Below are 23577 nucleotides of genomic sequence, written 5' to 3' on the forward strand. Positions count from 1 at the left end.
GACATCCGTCTGAACCCCAGGGCACAGGGCCGTCTGCTCTCTCCCCACGGACCCAAGTCAGCGCACCCAGCCCTGCAACTCCCCTACGGAGGCCCTCTCGGGGCAACGAGGGCAGCCTCTAGATAATTCCTGTTTATGACAGAGACAAATTCTTGCCTAACAAATCTGAAAAACTTTGTGTTTGGAAAGCACATACACTCTGCCCTCCACAAAGATGATGAACTGACAAAAGGCTTCAGCGGCTAGAACAAGACAGCGCCAAGACTCCTGCAGCAAGCAAGGGCCAGGGCAGCAAGCGGGGACCCAGCCCGGGGCAGGAGCTCAGAGGCGCAGCAGCGGTCCTGGATCTCCGCACTCTGGGGGCACTCTTCGCGAGAGGCAGGCCTGGAGAACCTCCTAGTCACTCTTCTCTGGAGCTGACGCAGTGCGGATGATGAGGGGCTGAGACAGCCGCAATGCGGATGATGAGGGGCTGAAACACGCCGTCTCCCACGCTCTCCGCCCAGCCCAAGGATCTCCGTGTCCAAGCGGACGAGCTTCACACGTGTCCGACCGGAAGTTAGGAATGCACAGTTACTGCTATATTTCAAACCACTCAGCCTCTGCTCACACAACTGAAAATTCCACTACCGATCTGACAATCGGTAAATTCACATCAACTTTCCTCCCACCCAATCAAATTCCCATAGTTCAACCACAACTACTGCTTTCAAAACAGTTCTTCATGACAGCACCAAGAAGTTACATAATTCTGTCATGTTTTAGAAAAGAAGAAAAGGAAGAGAAATATACAATACGAGGAAAGGGGGAAAGAGCAACACAAGAGGAAAATTAACAACTTCCTTTTCACACAGGCTCAACACAAACCTTTATTCACCTTGACTCATAAACAACTTTGCAGAGGATATGACTTATGCCTTATTAGATGCATTTCCATAAGCCAACATCTACTTTCACTATTGCCCTACCAGTCAATACAGAAATCTGAAAATATATCCTGAAGACTGTTGGAAAACTAGAAAATCAAAATATGTATCTGTTCAATAAAATTTAGACATAATTTCCTGGTTTACCATAGATATAAAGGAAGAATTCTCCTGGAGGCATTGGAGAAGAGAAACTTCAGAGGAAGTATCAGTCTCTTCAAATATTCAAATGCTGTCATGAGGTAGAATATATAGAACCATTCTATGCAGGTGCAGAGGCAGAATTATAAACAAGTAAATTCTGCTGAAACACAGAAAATTTTTTTTACATTTCAAACTATTCGAAATGTAGCTGGTGACTGAACTCTCCACCACTGGAAGTATGAAGCAGAGCCTTGATATGAAGAATCAGGTAACAAAGATTCCTGCCCATGTAGAAGCTCATGAAAAACTAGACTTAAGCCTTTCTCCCACCCTGCCATAGCCAAGAGTCTCAGGATTTATCTACTCAGATTTGCAGTCTTAAGGAGGTGTGTGGGGGGGTGTATGTGTGTGTGTGTGTAACACTATAGGTACATAACAAAACTATGAACAAGGTAACCTACCTCTACATGTCCAAAGCCTTCCCTGTTATTAATATCCTCCACCAGAGTGGGGACTTGTTACAGCTGATGTACCTATACCATAACCACCTGAAGTGCATAGCTTATGTCACTAATTACACAGATTTGGACCAACATATAGTGACATGCACCCATCACTATGGTATCATAGAGTGTGTTCATTGCCCCCAAAAGCACTTGTACCCCATCCGTCCCTCGCCTCTCACACCCACCCCGGGCAACCACTGACCATTTTACTGTCTCCATAATTTTACCTTTTCCAGAATGTCATATAGTCTTTTCATTCATCTGTGTGTGCATATGTGTGCACGTGCACACTCAGTTGCTCAGTCATGTACACCTCTTTGCAACCCCATGAACTGTAGTCCACGAGGCTCCTCGTCCATGGAATTTTCCAGGCAAGAATACTGGAATAGGTTTCCATTTCTTTCTCCAGGGGATCTTCCCGACCCAGAGAGCAAACTCGCATCTCTTGTGAGTCTGCATTGGCAAGCAGATTCTTTACTCTTGGAAAGCCCTTTCATTCACCTAGGGCTATACATTTAAAGTTTCTGCACATCTTTTTGTGGTTTGAAAACTCTTCCTTTGAGCACTGAATAATATAGCACTGCCTGAATGTACCACAGTTAATTTTCCATTCATCTACAGATGGACATCTAGGTTGCTTCTAAGACTTGTTAATTAAAAATAAATCTGCTATAAGCATTCATGTGCAGGTTTTCATGCAGATGTAAGTTTTCCATTTTGGGGGGTAAATACCAGATAACACAACTGTTGGATCATATAGAATGTTTCACCTTATAAGAAACTGCCAAATTGTCTTCCAAAGCAGTTGTACCATCTTGTATTTCTATCAGTACCGAGAGAGAATTACTATTATACCACATCTTTGTCAGCCTTTGCTGTTGAGTGTTCCAGATTTCTGCCATTTGGGTAAGTGTATAGTAGTATCCCACTGTTTTTACTTGCATCTCCCTTATGACATATGGGAGTTCTCTGGTGGCTCAGAGTAAAGCGTCTGCCTGCAATGTGGGAGACCAGGGTTCAATCCCTGGGTCAGGAAGATCCCCTGGAGAAGGAAATGGCCACCCACTCCAGTATTCATCCCTGGAGAATCCCATGGATAGAGGCGCCTGGGAGGCTACAGTCAGTCCATGGGGTCGCAAAGAATTGGACACGACTGAGCGATTTCACTTCACTTCACTATGACATATGACATGGAGCATCCTTTTGTATATTTATTTGCTATCTGTACATTTTCATTGGCATGTGTGTGTTAAAATCTTTGGCTCATTTTTTAAATCAAGTTGTTTGGGGGTTTTGGTCTGTTTTTATTTAAAGTAGATTTTAGTAGAAAATATTTTTATGCATCTAACTACGTCATGATAAATTTGGCTATCAGGCAGGTCATTATATTTACTTGGTATTTGTCCACACTAATTGCTAAAAAATGGAGAAAAGTTACTCAGGTCAAAATCTTCGAGTCTGCATTTTTTACCTCAAAACCTGCAAGCAATCAAACATCAAATCTTATAGACTGCATGATCAAAGTACATCCAGAATCTGTCCACATCTCACCCTGTCAGTTATTTATACTTTCATCAGAGTCTGCACTGTGTCTTACTTGGCTGGTGTGCAGTAACTCTGCAACTGCTTCCTGATTCCCATAATCCCCCTATTGTATATTCTCAGCACTGAAGCTAGAACGATCAGTCAAAATAATTATTGTGTTACCTCTCAGCTCCAAGCTATTGCATGGTTTTCTTTTCCACACAACAGAGTCAGCACACATTTGGGCACTCAAAAATTTGTTGATTATATCCACTCAGAGTCTCTCCAGAAGGTTCTATAACAGAAACTTAAGAACCACTGATCTGGGAAAAGAAAGGATTGCTCGGTGTAAAGAAAGTTGGGGTTAGACAGACTGTGTACTCTATTAATAGATTTAAGGTATACAGGTCAGGAAGCACCAGTTAGAACTGAACATTGAACAACAGTCTGGTTCCAAACAGGGAAAGGAGTACGTCAAGGCTGGATATTGTCACCCTGCTTATTTAACTTATATGCAGAGTACGTCATGAGAAACACTGGGCTGGAGGAAGCACAAGCTGGAATCAAGATTGCTGGGAGAAATATCAATAACCTCAGATATGCAGATGACACCACCCTTATGTCAGAAAATGAAGAGGAACTAAAGAGCCTCTTGATGAAAGTGAAAGAGGAGAGTGAAAAGATTGACTTAAAACACAACTTTCAGAAAACTAAGATCATGGCATCTGGTCCCATCATTTCATGGAAAATAGATGAGGAAACAATGGAAACAATGACAGACTTTATTTTCTTGGACTCTTGACTGCAGATGATGACTGCAGCCATGAAATGAAAAGACAGTTGCTCCTTGGAAGAAAAAGGACCACCTAGACAGCATATTAGATCCAACCAGTCCATCCTAAAGGAGATCAGTCCTGGGTGTTCATTGGAAGGACTGATGCTGAAGCTGAAACTCCAGTACTTTGGCCACCTCATTGGAAGAGTTGACTCTTGGAAAAGACCCTGATACTGGGAGGGACTGGGGGCAGGAGGAGAAGGGGACGACAGAGGACAAGATGGCTGGATGGCATCACCAACTCGATGGGCATGAGTTTGAGTAAGCTCCAGGAGTTGGTGATGGACAGGGAGGCCTGGCTTGCTGCGATTCATGGGGTCACAAAGAGTCGGACACTACTGAGAGACTGAACTGAACCGAACTGAGAACAGCATATTAAAAAGCAGAGACATTACTTTGCCAACAAAGGTCCATCTAGTCAAAGCTATGGTTTTTCCAGTAGTTATGTATGGATGTGAGAGTTGGACTATAAAGAAAGCTGAGCACTGAAGAACTGATGCTTTTGAACTGTGGTGTTGGAGAAGGCTCTCAAGAGTCCCTTGGACTGTGAGGAGATCCAACCAGTCCATCTTAAAGGAAATCAGTCCTGAATATTCATTGGAAGGACTGATGCTGAAGCTGAAACTCCAATACTTTGGCCACCTGATGTGAAGAACTGATTCATTGGAAAAGACCCTAATGATGGGAAAGATTGAAGGCAGGGGGAGAAGGGGATGACAGAGGATGAGATGGTTGGACGGCATCACCAACTCGATGGACATGAGTTTGAGCAAGCTCCAGGAGTTGGTGATGGAAAGGGAAGCCTGGTGTGCTGCAGTCCATGGGGTTGCAAAGAGTCAGGCATGCCTGAGCAACTTAACTGAACTGAACTGAGTACCATGATACAAAAAAAAAAAAAAAAAGTACAGAATATAATTCTTAACAGGTCTTCTTTCAGACATATTCTCTGGTTTTACTTCTTGCTATTGTTTTCTTATAAAATAATACAATTTTAAAAATACTTTTTCTCTTTAAAAACATTTCTTAAACATCAAGAAAGTATATACATGCATTTAGAAATTTAAGGCCCAAGGGACTGAGGAAAGACTTGAAAACTTGGAAGTCGTAAGGAAAGGGGAATCCAAAGGTATAGCTTGGCTATAATAGAGGGCATTTTGGGGTAAATTGACAATGCTGGAATGTGGGAGGTAAAATAAATTAAGTTATCATTGTTGTTGTTCAGTCACTGAGTTGTGTTTGACTCTTTGGGACCCCATGGACTGTAGCCCACCAGGCTCCTCTGTCTATGGGGTTTCCCAGGCAAGAATACTGGAGTGGGTTGCCACTGCCTTCTCCAGGGGATATTTCCAACCCAGGGATCGAACTGCATTGGCAGATGGATTCTTTACCACTGAGTCACCAGGGAAGCTCTGAAATTGACAGCCACATTGGGGTTATGTAGAATAATATTTCTGATCATAGGATATACTGAAATATTTAGGGATAAATAACTGATATTTGCAACTTGCTCTCAAATATTGTGTATGTGAACACTTCTTGCATGTGTGTGAAATATTATGGGGATATTAAGTTAAATTAAATTAAGGGGCTATGACCCCTTAAAGTAAGCACAGAATCAGACAGGGATGATGCCCACAAGCTGAAGTAGGAGTTAGAACAATGAGCATGATGGCACATACATTATGTCCAGTGAGTAGAGGGTCATGCAGAAAGTCTTTTTTCCTATCACCTAAGCAAAATACGTCTAATTGACTCTGAATCCTAATTCTCCCTTTATTTCTTAATAACCGAACTGTAGATCTCAGTTGAACACTTGATAAAGTATTTCCAATCCTTCTGCCTGCCCCATGGAAGCTGATTAGATTTATTCAAAAGCACAAAACATATTTTTTTCCCTAAGAATACAGAGAGTGTTGTGGAAGACTCTGGGAACATAGGAAACCAAGTAAGAGCAAGGACCCATAAAACATAAGTTATTACTTTTAATGTGGCTCTTTTTTTTTTTAATCTCCAGAGATAAGTCTGGAGAAATTTAGTTTGTATTATACTAAAGTAGTCAGACTCTTGGATGTGACAGATATATATTTCTTCATATCATCTGAGATAAATGTTGTTAATTGACTCTGAACGTTCTCCATTTACTTATTTACCTATTTATTGGTGTTTGGTTGTGCTGGGTCTTCCTTGCAGCATGCAGGATCTAGTTCCCTGACCAGGGATCAAACCTGGGCCTCCTGCATCAGGAGCTCAGAATCCTAACCACTGGACCACCAGGGAAGTCCCTGAATGTTCTCCCTTTGTTTCTTAGTAACTGAAGTGTGGTTCTCAGCTGAACACTTAATAGAAAAATATATTTCCTACCATCCCTTGTGGCTAGATTTGACCACGAAACTTGCATTTGTCTAACAAAATAAAAGTGGAAACACTGTGTGAGACTTCTAGAAAGTCTCCTTAAAAAAGTATGAATATATGGCCTATGATTCAGCTGCTGTCTTGGGCCATAATGCAAGATGAAAATGAAGATCTGAGTAGCAAGAATGAAGGAGCCAGAGTTCTTGATGTCCAAAGTGAAAGTGAAACTCACTCAGCCATGTCTGACTCTTTGCAACTCCAAGGGCTATACAGTCCATGGAATTCTCCAGGCCAGAATACTAGAGTAGGTAGCCTTTCCCTTCTCCAGGGCATCTTCCCAACTCAGGGATCAAACCCTGGTCTCCTGCATTGCTGGTGGATTCTTTACCAGCTGAGCCACAAGGGAAGCCCAAGAAGACTGGAGTGGGTAGCCTATCCCTTCTCCAGTGGATTTTCCTGACCCAGGGATAAAACCAGGGTTTCCTGCATTACAGGTGGATTCTTAACCAATCCAGCTATCAGGGAAGCCCTTGATGTCCATGGACTCTACAATCCCGTGCTTCCTACATCCAGACTTTCAGAGAAATAAACTATTGATTATTCAGGATTTTTTGTTACATGCAACTAAATCTCACAAGTAGTACAGAAATCTTCACCATCACTATGGTGTTACTATGTCACTATGTCACTATGGGATACTTATTTTTCACAATAACAGGGTTTTTATTCATTCAGTGTGCTTGGTCCTACATGAAGGAATCCCCTTCAGAGAATGTGACAAAATTCTGCAGAAAGAGCTAGATGATTCCATGCAGGGCATTTGCCCAAAACTGCTTTGGGGTCGACCAATTCATTGGAGTCTGCTTTATAGTCCGTTCATATCAATCATCATCATCATATATTTCAATATTTTTTTCTAATTTCTAAAGTAGAATATTTTGAATTTCTTCCTTGGAGAAATATAATATCTACTAGAGAATATTTGCAAAGGTGTGGCTGGGTATGCACGATAGTTAATATCCATGGCTAATTTTATCAAGTACTTACATCGTCATGAGTAGTAAATACCAAGAACAGGGTCATCAGACTTACTGTAAATTGTGTTGCTTCTCAACAGAGTAACTAGTTTAATAATTTCCAAACCCATTCATGACGCAGAAGCCTGAGAAAAATAGAAGCCTTGCAATTGTAGCACCAGCTGAGAGAAGTGGAAGGTGTCACTAGGAGAAATAGGATGAGGAGAACCAGACTGGAAATGGAAACATAAACCAAGATCTGCAGCATACTGGTGGCTCCCAAATTCATTTTCCCAGAAACGTTACATCTGGGTGAACACCTGAATTTGTTTTCTATTTAATGATCTATTTCTTGCAGTCATAAAATAAATAAGGGAAATCAGAGAGTCTACACCATTCCTTCTGAATCACTCCTGATCCAAATGTCATTGGTGGGGCTGTTAATTCAATATTTGAATTAGACTCAGACACTGTTTAAATCCTATTTATCGGATTATGACCTGGTGTGGGGGGATTTAAAGGTCCCTGTGGTAGCACAGCAGAAAACAAACTTACACTGCCAAGTAAAGGCAAACTACTGCTGGAAATTAAAATGTATTGTTCTTGGAAAGAACGTCTTCGTGATTAAGTGCAATTTAGCAATCTTTCTGCAGAGAAACCACAGAAAGCACAGCACTTGCCCGTTTCCTTTACCTCGCTATAGGACACTGAGTCAATATCTCACAGAGGGAGGGAAAATGAAGAGAGGGCTTCAGGGGGCTCAGGACCCACTCATCCCCAGACCCATCTCTGTTTGTCCAGTTTCCCTGACAGAGCCGCCACTTCCTGTGGAACCGGAACTGCTCCAGAATTTTATCTCGGTGGGTCTGTGTTGCTCCAGACCTCCACATTTGGTGGAACTACTTGCTTATACTTTGTTAGGTGTGAGCTCTAGTCACTCAAGGGGACCTTCTTCTTCACCAAAAAGATGACAACTACAATCAGAGAGGGGACTTCCCTCAGGGGGCTTCCCTTATACCTCTATCGGTGAGAATCTGCCTGCAATGCAGGAGACCCCGGTTCGATTCCTGGATCAGGAAGATCCGCTGGAGAAGGGAATGGCAACCCACTCCAGTATTTTTGCCTGGAGAAGCCCAAGGACAAAGGAGCCTAGCAGGCTATATAGCCCATGGGTTCGCAAGAGTCAGACATGATTTAGCGAATCAACCAACACACTCAAAAGAAGGTGAATCCATCTTAAGAAATACATTTGGTCCTCTGTAGCCAACTTGTAATATTAACACAACCCTATAATTCAAGTATTTTTCTCCATATCCTTCAATGGTCAAATTAGTCCTCTTCAAGTCCATGTTTCCTAGAATTATACAGTCCTGCAGTTCCTGAAACATTTGAACATATTGTTGTTCTTAAATACTTACACTCAGACAATCCATGATTGCCCAAAGTGGTGATCTTTTAATACATCTAAAGCAAGGAGTCCCCAGCATCCAGGATCTAACACCAGATGATCTGAGGTGGAGCTGATACATTTCAGTGGGACTCTAACTATATGAGTGATTGAGGAAACCTGTTTTCCTGCTCTGCTGGCAGCACTGGGATCCTCTTTACTGTCTTCCCTGACTCCTTATTTTATAGTTTTCTTTGGTTGAGATGCCCCACATCACCTCCCAAGTTTGTGTTATCATAATCTCCAATTGTTAATACCTATTCTCCATAAGAAGAGTAAGTATATAACATACTAATTTCCTCCAGAGCCCCCAATTCTTACAGAACCATATTTAGGGAAGTGTCCTTACCAGTATTCACTAGTACCCTAGTAACAGACTTTACAGAGGTCTGGCTGTTCATTAAAACTAGTTCTCGATAGTTATGATTCAGAGTGTCTGGTTTAAGTGAGGTAAACAAACTTCTATGGATGTGACCTGCATGCTGCTTCTCCTCCTTAAGGAAACTTGCTTACTCACTTATAAACAACAGTTTAGAGTAATTGTGCCTGATGACTTTTCCTTAATCATTAAGGCATCAAGAAATAGACTTCCATTATTTTCTGTCTTACTTGTGCATGCTTAGTCATCTGACTCTTTGCAACCCCACGGACTGTAGCCCACCAGGTTTCTCTGTCCATGGGATTCCCCAGGCAAGAATACTGGAGTGGGTTGCCATTTTGTCCTCCAGGGGATCTTCCTGACCCAGGGATGGAACCCATGTCTCCTGCAGCTGCTGCATTGGCAAGTGGATCCTTTACTCCTGAGTCACTTGGGAAGCTTTATTCTCCATATGAGATACACTAAGACAACAAGGAGGTAAAAATTATCATGATAAAGCCTAGAATATTAAGACAAAAGAACACCACAGGTATTTTGTCCCATATCTTGGTTACAGCTTATCTAAATCACCCTTATCTTGCAGGAATAGAAAGACCTAGTCCATGCTTTCTTAACTATTTTTTGAAAGTTCTCTTAATCCTTGTGCTCAGAGTTGAAGAAAGAAATGTAACATGACAGATGGTCAAGAAAAGCCCCTTGGTTTGCTAAGGCAGGGTTGTAAGGTCCCCTAGGTTGATAACTTTTCAGCTTCCCTGGTGTCTCAGACAGTAAAGAATTCTCCTGTCAACCAGGAGATTGAGGTTCAATCTCTGGGTCAGAAAGTTCCCCTGGAGAAAGGGGTGGCTACCCACTCCATCATTCTTACCTGGAGAATTCCATGGACAGTGGAGCCTGGTGGGCTATGGCCATGGGGTGACAAAGAGTTGGACATGACTGAACGACTAACTCTTTCACTTTTCACTAAAATACCTGAACCAGGTAATAAACAGAGTAAGAGCCAAGTCTGAGTTTAAATTCATTACCTCCTTTGTGGCTCACAAAATTTAACTGGTGGGTGTAGCTTGGATCCATAGTCAACATGGCAGCTTTCTGCTACTTTCAAGTCTAGATCTGGGATCCACATATGGGTAGAAGTGAAACTACAGAGCATTTGGGCACATTCAGGCATCAAGAATTAAAGGAGACAAATTCTATCTTGTCTCAGCTCAGAACAAGGAAAGAACTCTACCAGCCTGGACCACAATTTTCAACCAGCCAGCTCCACCCACCAAGAAACAGGCTCTTATCAAGATTGCGTGCTCCGCCTGATGGAGAGATGAAGAGAGTGGAGAAGCAGACCAGAAGCATTTCATCCAGTACTGACCCCTCTGGGCAGCAGAACGGGAGCTCTCCCATCCATGGAGACATGAGCTCCACAGCACTAACCGTCTTCTGTAACAAAAGGATAACAGAGCAGAGTGCCAGCAGCCAAGAAGTTAAGGAAATGGAGTATCAAGTTGTTTGAGATCCAGCCTCTGAGGAACACAAGGACATCAGACACCAATTCCGCTGTATGTAGGTTGGAAGTGTGCCTACTGGCTTCACAGAAAGGTGAATATATATATTATATTGTATATAATAGATGGCCATGACCAAGTCTGGGCAAAAGAAGTCTTGTCAGTGCTTTTTGGGGACTTTTCCCCTAGGCACAGTATTAGTCTATCTTGTTTGAACCTCTTTAAGAATGACATGTTTCTCCACATTCTCAGTCATCTTCATTTCCTGTTATCTAGACCAGGCCTGATCCACCAATATATGTGCTTGTCAAATTTCTAAGAACTTTCCTGGCAGACCAGTGGTTTAGACTCTTCCGTTCCAATGCAGCAAGTGTGGGTTTGATCCCTGATTGAGGACCTAAGATCCCACATGCTCTTGGCCAAAAAAAAAAAAAAAAAAAAATTTATTTTCTCTATGCATTTCAACTGGTGGCCCTTTGCCTTTAATAAGATTTTCTACTATGACAAAAACTTTCACCCATTCATCTAATAAAGTTTTGTTTTCCTTATTTAAGGAAAAGTTCACTTACTGACTGAAAAGTTCTATTACTCTCTGTGCTCTATTTTATCTTATTGTTATTCAAGAATCAATCATAACTCAATGTGTGGTTCCATTTTATTTGGCAGATGTCTATAGTTTTCATTTAAGGGATGTCTAACCTGACTTTCACTGGGAAAAATGTCAGTACCTTACTTTCCATTTTCAATGCTATGAAATATTGCTCATAAATTATAAGGAATTATTATCATTTCATCCCTAGTTACTACAAAAGAAAAGTGAATTATTTGAGACTCAAACTTTACCTTCCTTTACCATGAAATGCCATTATTCACACAGGATGTACCAGTCAAATTCTTCTTTTGACAAATATTTAATGTATGATTATTGTTTGGGGCACTGTGGTCAGTGATATCAGTACAAAATTTCAGAGTTCCTTCTTTTAACTGCAGACATTTACCAGCATCAACCTAAACTTAAAAATGAAAGTGGTCATCCTATGACTGATATGCAAAATAATAAGTGAAAATGATTTATGGCATAATATCAAAAGAACAATTATTCCAGGCATCATACCTATCCACTTTGATAGTTCTGATTCTGGCTTCTCTCTTATCAGTAATGAAAAGAATGAAATAACACTTTTTTTAAAATGCCCCTGAAGTAGGACGTTAAAAGTGTCTTTAAAAAGATCTTAGGGGAACAGTTATTTGTAAAACTCACATGGCGAAACTTCAAGGGCCAGAGTGAAGATGGTCAGGAAAGAGAGATGTCTTAGCCACAAAACGCAAGTACAAAATTCCATACAAAAACTAGTTGAATGATATAAATAATTATTGTATTTTGTAGTTAAAAGTTGTTAAGAGAAGAGAACTTAAAAGTTGTCACCACAAAGGAAAAAGAATGTAACTATTTGCAGTGATGGATGTTAGCTAGACTTACTGTGTTGATCACTTCACAATATGAATATTAAATTTTATTTTGTATATCTGAAACTAATGTAATGTTACATATCAGTTATATCTCAATTAAAAAACAGAGTGTATTTATTATAAAAACTTTTTATAAAAATGCATAAGTTTTGGATGGCTTTCCCCCAAAAAACACAAAACATTAACTTATTCTATCTCTCTTCTTAGTCCTTGTCTCTCTCCTATTTGATCCTTATCTTTCTTAACAAGCTGACTTTTTTTGTCTATTTGCCAATGCATGTTCTTTTTCAGGTCAAGCCCTATCAGAGACTCTTGCTGCCAAATTCCAAAGCCATATTGCTCCAAAAAAGCAAGGAACTTTTTTTGGGTTCATTTAGTCAAGGGTCTGCCTCTGATGTTAAAATGCTTTAGGAGGGGGAATCTGTCTAGTGTAAATATGGCTGTGATGGAAACAGGAAAGTGTTTTCAGTGAAAGTCCTCTTAAATATGTCCACTTATGCTCCTCTTAAGTACGTTCACTTATGCTGAAGCTGAGAACTTGCATACACGTAAGTATTTTATGCAAATATACTGCTAGGTGTCAGTTAGCTGGGTATCTCTATTAAAACATATTATTCCATAATTGATACACAAGACCCAGATTTAAGAACCTATTAGAATTATGGTTTTCTCAGGGTATATGCCCACAAGTGGGATTGCTGGATCATATCATAATTCTACTTTTAGTTTTTTAAGGAACCTCCATACTGTTCTCCACCTGATACTTTGGCCACCTGATGCGAAGAACTGACTCATCTGAAAAGACCCTGATGCTGGGAAAGATTGAAGGCAGGAGGAGAAGGGGACGACAGAGGATTAGATGGTTGGATGGCATCAGCCACTCAATGGACATGAGTTTGAGTAAACTCCAGGAGTTGGTGATGGACAAGGAGGCCTGACGTACTGCAGTCCATGGAGTCACAAAGAGTCGGACACGACTGATCGACTGGACTGAACTGAACTGAACTGAATTGAATATTTGGGTGCCTTTGTCTCTCTGAAACTACTATGACGAATCATCTTACATTGCTCAAAAAGGTCATCATCAAAAAAATCTGCATATAATAGATGCAGGAGAGGGTGTGGAGAAAAGGGAACCTTCTTGCACTGTTGGTGGGAATGTAAATTAGCACAGTCACAATGGAGTATTCAGTTCAGTTCAGTTCACTCACTCAGTCGTGTCCAACTCTGCGACCCCATAGACTGCAGTACGCCAGGCCTCCCTGTCCATCACCAAGTCTCAGAGTTTACACAAACTCATGTTCATTGAGTCAGTGATGCCATCCAACCATCTCATCCTCTGTCGTCCCCTTCCCCTCCCACCTTCAATCTTTCCCAGCATCAGGGTCTTTTCCAATGAGTCTCCACTTCACATCAAGTGGCCAAAGAATTGGAGTTTTCAGCTTTGGCATCAGTCCTTCCAATGAATATTCAGGGTTGATTTCCCTTAGGATGGACTGGTTGGATCTCTTTGCAGTCCAAGGGACTTTCAAGAGTCTTCTCCAACACCACAGTTCAAAGGCGTGCATTCTTCAGCATTCAGCATTCATTATAGTCCAGCTCTCACATCCATACACGACTACTGGAGAAACCATAACTTTGACTAGATGGACCTTTGATGGCAAAGTAATGTCTCTACCTTTTAATATACTGTCTAGGTTGGTCACAGCTTTTCTTCCAAGGAGCAACTATCTTTTCATTTCATGGCTGCAGTCACCATCTGCAATGATTTTGGAGCACGAGAAAGTAAAGTTTGTCACTGTTTCCATTGTTTCCCCATCTATTTGCCATGAAGTGATGGGACTGGATGCCATAATCTTAGTTTTCCAAATGTTGAGCTTTAAGCCAACTTTTTCACTCTTCTCTTTCACTTTCATCAAGAGGCTCTTTGCTTCTTCTTTGCTTTCTGCCATAAGCGTGGCTTCATATGCATATCTGATGTTATTGATATTTCTCCCAGAAATTTTGATTCCAGCTTGTGCTTCATCTAGCCCAGAGTTTCTCATGATGTACTCTGCATATAAGTTAAATAAGCAGGATGACAATATACAGCCTTGACATACTCCTTTCCCGATTTCAAACCAGTCTGTTGTTCCACGTTCAGTTCTAATTGTGGCTTCCTGACCTGCACACAGATTTCTCAGGAGGCAGGTCAGGTGGTTTGAAATTCATATCTGTTTAAGAATTTCCACATTTTGTTATGATCCACACAGTCAAAGGGTTTGGCACAGTCGATAAAGAAGAAATAGATGTTTATCTGGAACTCTCTTGCTTTTCCAATCATCCAACCAATGTTGGAAATTTGATTTCTGGTTTCTCTGCCTTTTATAAAACCAGCTTGAACATCTGGAAATTCATGGTTCTCATATTGTTGAAGCCTGGCTTGGAGAATTTTGAGCATTACTTTGCTAGCATGTGACATGAGAGCAATTGTGCGGTAGTTTGAACATTCCTTGTCATTGCCCTTCTTTAGGATTAGAATGAAAACTTTTCCAGTCCTGTGACCACTGCTAAGTTTTCCAAATTTGCTGGCTGATTGAGTGCAGCATTTTCACAGTGTCATCTTTTAGGATTTGAAATAGATTAACTGGAATTCCATCACCTCCAGTAGCTTTGTTCATAGTGATGCTTTCTAAGGCCCATTTGATTTCACATTCCAGGATGTCTGGCTCTAGGTGAGTGATCACACCATCATGATTATCTGGGTCGTAAAGATCTTTTTTTGTATAGTTCTAATGTGTATTCTTGCCACCTCTTCTTAATATCTTCTGCTTCTGTTAGGTCCATACCATTTCTGTCCTTTATTGAGCCCATCTTTTCATGAAATGTTTTCTTGGTATCTCTAATTTTCTAGAAGAGACTATAGTCTTTCCCATTTTCCTCTATTTCTTTGCATTGATCACTGAGGAAAGGTTTCTTATTCTTTCTTGCTATTATTATTTCTTGTTTTTCTTTGGAACTCTGCATTCAAATGGGTATATCTTTCCTTTTCTTCTTTGCCTTTCATTTCTAATCAATCTGAATTTGGTATTGACCATCTGGTGACGTCCATGTGTAGATTCGTCTCTTGCATTGTTGGTACAGGTTGCTTGCTGTGGCCAGTGGGTTCTCTTGGAAAACTGTTAACCTTTGCCCTGTTTCATTTTGTACTCCAAGGCCTAACTTCCCTGTTACTCCAGGTATCTCTTGACTTTCCGCTTTTGCATTCCAATCCCCTATTATGAAAAGGACATCTTTCTTTGTTGTTAGTTCTTAAAGGTCTTGTGAACCTTCATAAGGCCATTTGATGTCAGCTTCTTCAGCATTAGTGGTTGGGGCATAGACTTGAATTACTGTGATGTTGAATGGTTTGCCTTGAATTTGAACTGAGATCTTTCTGTCATTTTTGAGATTGCACCCAAGTACTGCATTTTAGACTCTTTTGTTGACTGTGAGGGATACTCCATTTCTTTTTAAAGAACTCTTGCTCACAGTAGTAGATATAACAGTCATCTGAATTATATTTGCCCTATACCATCAATTTTCATTCACTGATTCCTAAAATGTTGATGTTCTCTTTTGCCATCTCCTGTTTGACCACTTCCAAGTTACCTTGATTAATGTACCATACATTAGAGGTTCCTAGGCAATGTTGTTCTTTATAGCATCAGACTTTACTTTCAGCACCAGACATATACACAACTAGGTGTCATTTCCTCTTTGGTTCAGCCTCTTCATTCTTTCTGGAGCTATTTCTCCACTTTTCTTCAGTGGCATATTGGACCTGCTGACCTGGGGAGTTCATCTTTCAGTGTCCTATCTTTCTGCCTTTTCATACTCTTCATGGGGTTCTCAAGGCAAGAATCCTGAAGTGGTTTGCCATTCCCTTCTCCAGTGGACCACATTTTGTCAGGACTGTCCACCATGACCCGTCCATCTTGGGTGGCCCTACATGGCATGGCTCCTAGTTTCATTAAGTTACACAAGGCTGTGGTCCATGTGGTCAGTTTAGTTAGTTCCCTGTGATCATGGTTTTCATTCTGGAGGCCATGGTTTTGAAGTTCTTGCTTCTTCTGTCTGCCTCCTGATGGATGAGGATAAGAGGCTTGGGCAAGCTTCCTGCTGGGAGGGCCTGGCTGTGAGCATAACTCGGTCTTCCTCTGGTGGGCAGAGCCAAGCTCAGCAGACCTTGAATCTGGTTTTTTTCTGGTGTGGGGGCTGCAGTGCCTTCCTGCAGGTTGCCCTGAGGCGCCCCGTCCTGGAGTCCGCAGGCTTTATCGTAAGGCTAATGGTGACCTCCTCCAAGAGGACCTATGCCAACATGCCGCCCTCCCGACCACTGCTGCCAGAGCCCCTGACCCCATGGCAGGCCAGTGTCAACCCACACCTCCGCCGGAGACTCCCAGCCACCCAGGCAAGGCTGGCTCAGTCTCCTGTGAGGTCGCTGCTGCTTCCCTGTGACCTGGTACTCACGGCTTTGCTTGTGCCCTCCAGCGGTCTCCGTGTCCCCTGTATATGTGCACACAGAGCTAATTCACTTTATTGTACAACCTTGTAAAGCAGCTATCAGTTGAGTTCAGTCACTCAGTCGTGTCCGACTCTTTGCAACCCCATGGACCACAGCATGCCAGGCCTCCCTGTCCATCACCAACTCCCAGAGTTTACTCAAACTCATGTACATTGAGTCGATGATGCCATCCAGCCATCTCATCCTCTGCCGTCCCCTTCTCCTCCCACCTTCAATTTTTCCGAGCATCAGGGTCTTTTCCAATGAGTCAGTTATTTGCATCAGGTGGCCAAAGTATTGGAGTTTCAGCTTCAGCATCAGTCCTTCCAATGAATATTTAGGACTGATTTCCTTTAGGACGGACTCGTTGGATCTCCTTGCAGTCCAAAGGATTCTCAAGAGTCTTCTCCAACATCGCAGTTCAAAAGCATCTACTCTTCAGTGCTCAGTTTTCTTTATAGTTCAACTCTCACATCCATATATGACTACTGGGAAAACCATAGCTTTGACTAGACGGACCTTAGTTGGCAAAAACACCTATACTCCAATTTAAAATGAAAAGAAAAAATAAATAAAATAAAATAAAATGCAAAGAACCCATTAGACTCCAAAATTTTTATTTCAAAGTTTACTTGAAATATTTTAAAGCAGATGATGCTGAAACATAACACTTTTAACTTTCCCCCCAAAGAGTCACTTCTCCCCACCCCAGTTCTCAGTAAGTTTGTCAAGGAAAATCTCACGTACACAACACAAAAAAAACAGTTCATGAGTAAGATCATGTTAATTTGCCTATAAAAAATTTCCATGCTTTCTTGCCTAATATAAATTCAATTAATGCATAAATTTGTTTCAGGCAAAATAAATTGCATCATTCATGCTTTCAGCTCAGAATACAGAAAGTTAGGTATTTCAAAACATCCTGAATGACATGTTCAGAAGAAAGAATGGAATAAGTTCTTGGAGGCAGGAAATTTGTCAGTCATGTCTTTATGTTTTTAATAATAGAAAAGAAAGTAAGCCTTTGGCAAAGCACATGTCTCAAGGTTGAGGGATGCCAAGTAGGTGGAGTTTTTCAAGAACTTGAGCAGCTTTTCTTTTGACTGTATTCTCAGAAACTACTTTTTCCCACCACTCCCAATTTTATTGAGATATAATTAACATTAAACATCATTTTAGTTTAAGGTATAGAACATAATGATTTGATATATGTATATCTTATAAAATGATAACCATAATAAGTTTAGTTAACATCCAGAATCTCACATAGTTATTTTTTTCCTTATTATGAGAACATTTAAAATCTATTCTTCTGGCAATTTTCAAACATACAAATATTTATTGCTCACTCTCTGGTGGCTCAGAGGGTAAAGCATCTGCTTGCAATGCGGGGGACCTGGGTTTGAACCCTGGGTCGGGAAGATCCCCTAGAGAAGGCAATGGCAACCCACTCCAGTACTCTTACCTGGAAAATCTCATGGGTGGAGAAGCCTGGTAGGCTACAGTCCATGGGGTCGCAAAGAGTCGGACATGCCTGAGCGACTTCACTTTCACTTTTTATTTGTCATGCTGTACCTTACATCCCCAGAACTTCTTTGTTTTATGACCATCCTGGAAGTCTACACCTTTTAACCACCTTCATCCACTCCTCACCACACATTTATGGCAACCACCATCCTATTCTCCATTTCTGCAAGTTTGAGAGAACTTCTTTTCTTTTAGTGAAGGCAAATATAGATAACCTGGCATCTTTCTAAAATTTAATGAAATATTCTGGTTTTGTTTTATCATGACACTTTTAGCAAGTCTATAATTCTAGTTCAAATAAAACTGAAAAGACGAAACAGAATGCCTGTTCTGATCTTTTAATTCCTTAATAGAACTCTAGGGCTGGGAGTACCCCTACACTAAATATCTGGCTCAAATAAGATTGAGAAGCACTACATTATGGACTTTTTCCTCTTTTTTTTTTTGTTTCCTAAGGCACTTATCTTCTTAAGGATCCCTTGATTTCCATGTATACACATGCCATTATTATAGTCATAATATTGACCCCAATATAAAGATAACTCTCCTTTTTAAGCTTACACACACACACACACACACACACACACACACACACACACACACACACACATACACACACACTTTATTCATTTTTTGATAAGTAGATTTCACTGAAGAGATGAGGAGAGCAGGATGGGGTCATATCCTATGCAAAAGGTAAAAAATAATTTAAATTCATATGCAGCCTTCCTCTTCTCTATATCCCTTTCCTAAAACTCTTGTTTTCACTTCTGCAGTTCTGCTGTGTAACATCTTGTACGCAGACTCCATCCCAATCCGTTACCTTCCACCATCTCGCTTTGACAACCCTTCTCCTCTCATCTGTCTACTTCAAATCCTCAGTCTCCTAGTTCTTCTGGGGCGCTCTAAATTCTTCCTCCTGGTGCAGAACACTTTTTCCCTGCCTTTAATATCTGGTGATATTTGGGGTTCCTTGACAGACCCTATCTTCATCCCAGGAACTTATCAAAGCACTTAAAAAATAAAGGCATCCTATTCACCTAAAGGCATTCTATTCCAATCTGTGAAGGTAATAACATTTAGTAATATTTTTTCCTCTCTTTCTCTCTACACACAAACCCATCCCTTCATTTTAGCAAGAAAATGTTTAGAATGATTTTTGAGTTAAGAAAATATATACAGTTTTATACATTTCTGGATTTCATTCTTTCACTCAATTATCTGCGCAAAGTTATTTACATATTTACTTCAGCTTGGGTTCCTTGTTACATTAATCCTAATACTGCTTTCTCCTGGCAAAATTTTCAAGAAAAAACAGGGTAACATGGATTCAAATGATACTACCCTGAATACAGCAGGAGAAACAGGAGTCATGAAGTATGAGGGAAGAATTAAGTACATATATATCTCCCTGAACAACTATATGGGGAAGATGCTAATCACAGAATGTTGACTATTGAACTAGAAGAACTTTCCTTTTATGAACTTTTCCCTCAAGTTTTACACCTGGATCTAGTGTTTACTGACACTCAATTTGAGTATTTACAACGACTCAATTTATATTTTTCTTTGATAAGAGATTATGTCTTCCATTTTAGGATGGTCCAAACACCAGGAATAAATCAGGTAGAGAGTACTTTCTATCATTTTTTACATTTTCAGAAAGTTATATTCACAAAAAGGGGACATAGTACCTTATGGGACACAACATAGAAAAGGCTTTTCCCCTTCTATTAGGGGAAAATAAATCAGTCAATTACTGATATAAACTGATATAAACTGGTTGTAATCACTTACCTTCAGTGATACTTATAACCTCCCTGGAAGGAAACATTAGAGGCTTATGCAAAGCAAGCTAAAACTCTACAGAAAGAAATTCACAGAGTAGCATAAAACTGCTACCATGTAGGACTTTAACTCCAAGAACCAAAACATAATAAGAATTACAAAGTTATTGTGATAAATTGTTATGAAAGCACAAAATATAATGCAAATATGAGATGAACCATGCCAATGAGAAGTCCATTTTTAATTTATTTTTAAATTGAAGGATAATTGCTTTACCGAATTTTGTTGATTTCTGCCAAATATCAACATAAATCAACCATAGGTATACATATGTTCCCTCCCTCTTGAACCTCCCTAGAAGTCCATTTTTCAATCACAAGTACATAGGCAAAGACCACCAGGAGTAGACATTTTTGGGGGAGAACGTACAGTTGACAGTGATAACCTTTCTTTAATGACTGCTTCCTCCTGCTGTATAGGATCTGTTATCATGTAACCCAAACTCTCTAGTTGCCACTGATTGAACCAGGCATGGGCACCTATCTGAAGCTGGGTCACTCATAATCTCTCTCCTAAAAATTTAAAATTTGTGTTTTGGAAAAAGCTGGTCACTTTGCATTTAACTGTTGAACAGAGGAAACATAAACCTGCAAGCTGTAAGGTGGCCATTTCTGTGGAAAAGTTCCAAAAATCAGGGTGAAAGAAAAAAAGAAGATAGAAGAAGGAAGGCATAGCTTGAATATCGGACTCTTCCCACTGCTTAGCTGTGACGGAACTCTTCCTATCCCAGGATTTCTTGCTCTATTGAGGGAAGTAGACAGCTTGACCTACTGCTCTGGATATACACGTCATAATTTCCATTTCTGTGGCTTAAATTAACCTGAGTTATTGTCACTTCAGTTCAGTCGTTCAGTCGCATCTGGCTCTTTGTGACCCCATGGACTGCAGCACGCCAGGCCTCCCTGTCCATCACCAACTCCTGGAATCTATTCAAACTCATGTCCACTGAGTCGGTGATGCCATCTGACCATCTCATCCTCTGTCGTCCCCTTCTCCTCCTGCCTTCAATCTTTCCCAGCATCAGGGTCTTTTCAAATGAGTCAGTTCCTCACATCAGGTGACCAAAGTACTGGAGTTTCAGCTTCAGCATCAGTCCTTCCAGTGAATATTCAGGACTGATCTCCTTTAGAATGGACTGGTTGGGTCTCCTTGCTGTCCAAGGGACTCTCAAGGATCTTCTCCAACACCACAGTTCAAAAACACCAGTTCTTCGATTCTCAGCTTTCTTTATGGTCCAGCTCTTGAGAGAGTCAATTCCTAGGCAGGTTGATAAGAAGTCCAGGATCCCTGAGGAGAGAGGGGTCTGGGGATCTCGAGTAGGCAATGGTGGTCTGGAACTCTCAAGGAGGAGGAAAGGAAAAACTTTTTTTTTTCCCCCTCTACATTCCTTAGTCTTAGTCACATAAAACGTTTTTTTCCTTTAAACCCAGAACTGATGATTACACAACCAACAGTTCAGTTTAAACTCTATACTAGGGATTACATAACAACAATGTATTCTGCTTGAGGACAGCTTCTCGTTCTTGAAAACCTTCTGGCTCATCCTGAAGAAGCACGAGCTGGAACCAAGACTGCCGAGAGAAACACCAATAGCCTCAGACATGCAGAGGACACCCCCCTTATGGCAGAGAGTGAAGAACTAAGGAGCCTCTTGATGAAAGTGAAAGAGGAAAGTGAAAAAGCAGGCTTAAAGCTCAACATTCATAAACCTAAGATCATGGCATCTGGTCCCATCACCTCATGGCAGATAGATGGGGAGACAGTGGAAACAGTGGCAGACTTTATTTTGGGGGCTCCAAAATCTCTGCAGATGGTGACTGCAGCCATGAAATTAAAAGATGCTTACTCCTTGGAAGGAAAGTTATGACTAACCTAGAGAGCATATTAAAAAGCAGAGACATTACTTTGCCAACAAAGATCTACCTGGTCAAGGCTATGATTTTTCCAGTGGTCATGTATGGATGTGAGAGTTGGACAGTAAAGAAAGCTGAGCGCTGAAAAATTGATGCTTTTGAACTGTGGTGTTGGAGAAGACTCCTGAGAGTCCCTTGGACTGGAAGGACATCCAACCAGTCCATCCTGAAGGAGGTCAGTCCTGGGTGTTCATTGGAAGGACTGATGCTGAAGCTGAAACTCCAATACTTTGGCCACCTTGTGCGAAGTGTTGACTCGTTGGAAAAGACCCTGATGCTGGGAGAGGTTGGGGGCAGGAGGAGAAGGGGACGACAGAGGGTGAGATGGCTGGATGGCATCACCGACTCGATGGGTATGAGTTTGAATAAACTCCAGGAGTTGGTGATGAACAGGGAGGCCTGGCGTGCTGCAATTCATGGGGTAGCAAAGAGTCGGACACGACTGAGTGACTGAACTGAACTGACTGAAGCCTGATATCTTAAAAGGTATATTATGGGAGTGGGTCTGGTAGGATCTTTCTGTTGTTAAGTTCTAATCCTGTTATCCTAAAATGTAAATTGTGTGAGTGGGTCTGGTAAAATTTTCACAAACTTGAGACATTCTTTTAATTTATTGTCATAATTCATTAAAAAGTATATAACTCCCTTGCTAACACTAGTGAGGGGGCTATTTCTCCATCCCCCTTCTGACGTGTATGTCAGGAGATTTCTCTGTCCCTTTTCACTTTAATAAAACTCTGCTACACAAAAGCTCTTGAGTGATCAAGCCTGGTCCCTGGTCCCAAAGTTAAATCTTCTTCTTTGGAGATCACGAATCCGACACTCTTCAGGGTAAGCTCTCATCTTGGGGGCTCGTCCAGGGTCCTCAGGACTAGCTAAGAACACCCAGAGTTCTCGCCTCTCTGATTTCTCAGTATACACGTTTTCTGCTTTACTGGCTCTTTGGTGTGCTTGTGTTCATGAATGACACGCCCTGCATGAAGCAGGTGATGTGGTTTTGTGGTTCCTCATTCTGTGGTTTTGTGGTACCTCGTAATGACTGAAGGCAGCCCCCAAAAGGGGAACCTTGTCAGGAGTTTATACTCACCTGCCAAAGCTAAGAGACACCTAAGGTCCCTCCTGCGAGGGGAGCGACCAGAAATGGGCGAAGCGTGTGGGCTGAACTTTTGTTTCTTGGTCAGCTTTTCCTGGTCTCTTTGATCATTCCATAATTGCATGGGGAATTAGAACTACTAGCCTAATCTGTCGGATCATACACTTTCAATAGACTTATGATTCATGCTGTAACTATGAACTTTTACTTGGACTCCCAGCTTGGTAGTCATGGGAATCCAGACTTGCTAGGAGCGTGTTTAGGAACTAAGTAGAACTAGTGAGTCCTTGTCATAGCTGTGACTCCAAACTAAAAGGATGGAAGCGCTCCTAGAGAGCATGAGGTTTCTAAGAAGATAGGTCAGGAATCCCAGTTTGGGAGTATTGGGCTTCTTCCTTTGGTAGTAGTAGCTCTTAGCGGACTAGATAACACTCTCCAGTGGCTTACTGAAGGGGCGATGATTCATCGCTTCTACAGAGGTCAGGACAGTACTCAGGAATGTGAACGGGCACACTTCCCCTAGTAGTACTAACTTCAGAAACATTCCGGGAAACCACTCAGGCAAATTAAACAAAG

The 23577-nt window shown here is 41.2% G+C and overlaps 1 pseudogene; it reads right to left on the reverse strand.

The window, feature by feature from the left end:
* Positions 1–242: 242 nt before the first annotated feature.
* Positions 243–23577, reverse strand: part of LOC136158744 (cyclin-I2 pseudogene) — a 32557-nt pseudogene continuing 9222 nt past the window's right edge.

This window comes from Muntiacus reevesi, chromosome 1, assembly GCF_963930625.1.
Source record: "Muntiacus reevesi chromosome 1, mMunRee1.1, whole genome shotgun sequence".
In the NCBI taxonomy this organism is placed as follows: Eukaryota; Metazoa; Chordata; class Mammalia; order Artiodactyla; family Cervidae; genus Muntiacus; species Muntiacus reevesi.